General features: G+C 43.1%; 1 non-coding gene across 1 annotated transcript; it reads left to right on the top strand.

The window, feature by feature from the left end:
- Positions 1-3099: 3099 nt before the first annotated feature.
- LOC149492625 (small nucleolar RNA R71) lies at positions 3100-3206 on the top strand. The gene has a single exon (XR_016319012.1). It is a non-coding gene; the product is annotated as a small nucleolar RNA R71 (small nucleolar RNA).

Raw genomic sequence — 3206 nt, 5'->3', positions numbered from 1 at the left:
ACTTGAAACGTCCGAAAAATTACGAGGATCTCGGAACTGGTCTCGGAATATTTTTTGGAGGTCCGGAACTCCCGGAAAAGCCCCCGGAATAAACCTGCCTGCCCCGGTGGCTCAGCCACCGGAGCCAGCCACCGAGCCGGCGGCCCATCCCGGCGGCCCAGCCGCCGGGCAGGCCGCCGACGAACCGGCGGCCCGGCCGCCGGGCGGGCCGCCGAGACCCGGCGGCCCGACCGTTGAGACCCGGCGGCCCGGCCGCCGGGAGGGCCGCCGGGCGGGCCGCCGAGCCGGCGGTCCATCCGGCGACCCAGCCACCGGAAACAGTCCGTTTTGCGCCTATAAATACAGGCCTCGGGCCTCCTTTTTTCCTCACTCAGTCTGTGTTGACGGACGCTCCTTCTCCCTACGCTCTTTGCGATTCTTTACTGCTTTCTTGCATTTTTTAATTTTAATTTCATTTTATTGTTGTGATATTTGGTCACTTAAAATTAAATTAAAAATTAATTCCCTTAACGAGGAGCTTAACCTGGAGTTAAGAAGCGGTCGACGATTAAATCAGGTACGTAAACAAAACTCTGCCTATTTAATTTTAGCACTTCATGCATGCTTCTCTTCTACTCCTTTTAATTCTACAACTGCATAAATGCATTCATGTCATCATATAGGCAAGTAAATTGCCTCAATTAAAGTATGATTAAGCTAAATGCCCGGTTAATTAATAATCGTGGTATTAAAGCCTAAATCCGACAATATTGGCTTAAAATATCTAGTCTATTAATGGCTATGGTATGATTGCCTTTATTTCGAACAATTTTCGGCTTAAGTCCAGTTCATCAATAATTGTGACTAAGTAGCCTAAATTATTCACGTTCTTTTGGCATTAAATTGCCTACATTGCAGTTTTGATTAATTACTTTTGGTAAACAAATTGCCAATAAGTAAGATCAGTTATTTTTTAGCAATAAAACGCTTAAATCAAAGTTTTGGCAAAATGCCTTAAAACTAAATCAATCTTTTTGGCTTTAAAGCTTTAAATCATTCAATTTTGGCGACAGTCGCCTAAATAAATCATCAATCAATTTTGGCAACATCTTGCCTAAATCGGCACTTTTTGCTAAAAGCTTTCAAATCAACACATTTTGGCTAAAAGCCTTTAAAATCAATTTTTTCGGCAATTAAATTGCCTAAATCACAAAATGTTTTGGCTAAAAGCCTTAATTCATTTTTTTTTTGGCAAACAAATAAGTCCAATCAACATTTTTCTGGCACACAAATAAGTCCAATCAAAACTTTTTGGCAAAATGCCTAAAACAATCAATTCTTTGGCACAATGCCTGAACAAAATGCACAAAGCATACACACACTCATGCATAAAGCATCCCCATTCAAAGCCCTCTAAAAGAGGCCTATCGAACTACGTTGACTTTGATCTTCCATTCAAACGGAAGTACGTAGGCACGTTCGGGATCTAACCCCGGGCAGCAAGTCGAATCACATAAACATCTTTTTCATTGGTCTAAATTATTTCATCTTCCTTGCAAAACATTCATTCTTAGGTTAGTTTCATTAGCATGACATAGTCTCGGGATCCACCTCGGGTTCGAAGACCTTGCCTTAGACATTGGGCTAATTAATCTAGTAACTAGGTTAATTAAAATTGGAGTCACTTAGGGTTTTTCCTAGTTTACCCTAAAACAATTAAACAAGGTGGCGACTCATACATTCACGTGCATTTCTTCCTTTAGTCACGTGCATTCACATGCCTATGGCATTTTGGGGAGGGGTTCACAGGCGACAGGCCTCGCCCGCGCGCGGCGCGAGGGGCCTCGCCCGCGCGGGGCGAGAGGCCTCGCCCGCGCGGGGCGAGAGGCCTCACCCGCGCGCGGCACGGGAGGCCTCGCCCGCGCATGGGCGCCAGGCCCCGCCCGCGCTTGGCGGGGGCTGGCGCCGCCGTGGCCGGTGTGGCCACTGTAGCAAATGCACTGTAGCACAATTAAATTTGCTGTAGCAAATTCATTGTAGCACAGTCAAATTTACTGTAGCAAAGTCAACCAACAGGCTTTTTGAGCCTCAAAATTTGAGTATTCACAGTTGCCCCCCACTGGCTATCATAAAAATGATTTATGAGAGCCAGTGGCTGTCTGAAGGAGCAAATTTTGAGGATGGGCAGAGGAGGAAACCCTGCCGTTGTTTTTTTTCTATGAAATGAAATGATCAAATGCATGGATTTATGTTTGTTACTTAAAGATGTTTTTGCCTCTTTGAGGACTTAAAAAGAAGTTTTGCCTCTTAGAGGACTTTAAAAGATATTTTACCTCTTAATGAGGGCTTGAAAAGAGATTTTTCCTCTTAGAGGACTGGGAAAGATGTTTTGCCTCTTAATGAGGGCTTGAAAAGAGATTTTGCCTCTTAGAGGGCTTGAAAAGAGATTTTGCCTCTTAATGAGGGCTCGAAAAGAGATTTTGCCTCTTAATGAGGGCTCGAAAAGATGTCTTGCCTCTTAGAGGACTTGAAAAGAGATTTTGCCTCTTAATGAGGGCTTGAAAAGATGTTTTGCCTCTTATGAGGGCTTGAAAAGATGTTTTGCCTCTTAGAGGACTTGAAAAGAAGATTTTGCCTCTTAGAGGACTTGAAAGGGTGTTTTGCCTCTCCATGAGGGCTTGAAAAGAGATTTTGCCTCTTAGAGGACTTGAAAAGATGTTTTGCCTCTTAATGAGGGCTTGAAATGAGATTTTGATGTTTTGCCTCTTACTGAGGGCTTGAAATGAGATTTTGCCTCTTAGAGGACTTGAAATGATGTTTTGTTTGATTTTTGTTTTTTCTTTGAGAACCAAGGGTCCACCTAAAGTCGAAATGATCAAATGGCTTAGTTTTGGATGAAAAATGGTTGGCTGTAGCACAATTAAATTTGCTGTAGCAAATTCATTGTAGCACAGTCAAATTTACTGTAGCAAAGTCAACCAACAGGCTTTTTGAGCCTCAAAATTTGAGTATTCACAAATACCTTTCTTTTCAAAGGATCCACCTGCAGCTGCATCTAGAGTAATTTTGATATTAGGAGATAATGCATTATAAAAAGTTTGTACCTGTAGCCACTTGGGCAAACTGTGATGCGAGCACTTCCTTAGCAAGTCCTTGAATCTTTCCCAAGCTTCGTACAAGCTCTCTTGATCATGATGAGCAAATGTCATTATATCATTACGCAGCTT

This window comes from Jatropha curcas, chromosome 11, assembly GCF_041381405.1.
Source record: "Jatropha curcas cultivar XTBG-Jc1 chromosome 11, XTBG_Jcur_1.0, whole genome shotgun sequence".
Lineage (NCBI taxonomy): Eukaryota > Viridiplantae > Streptophyta > Magnoliopsida > Malpighiales > Euphorbiaceae > Jatropha > Jatropha curcas.
The sequence above is the reverse complement of the archived record's forward strand: the minus strand, read 5'-3'. Positions and strand labels throughout refer to the sequence as shown.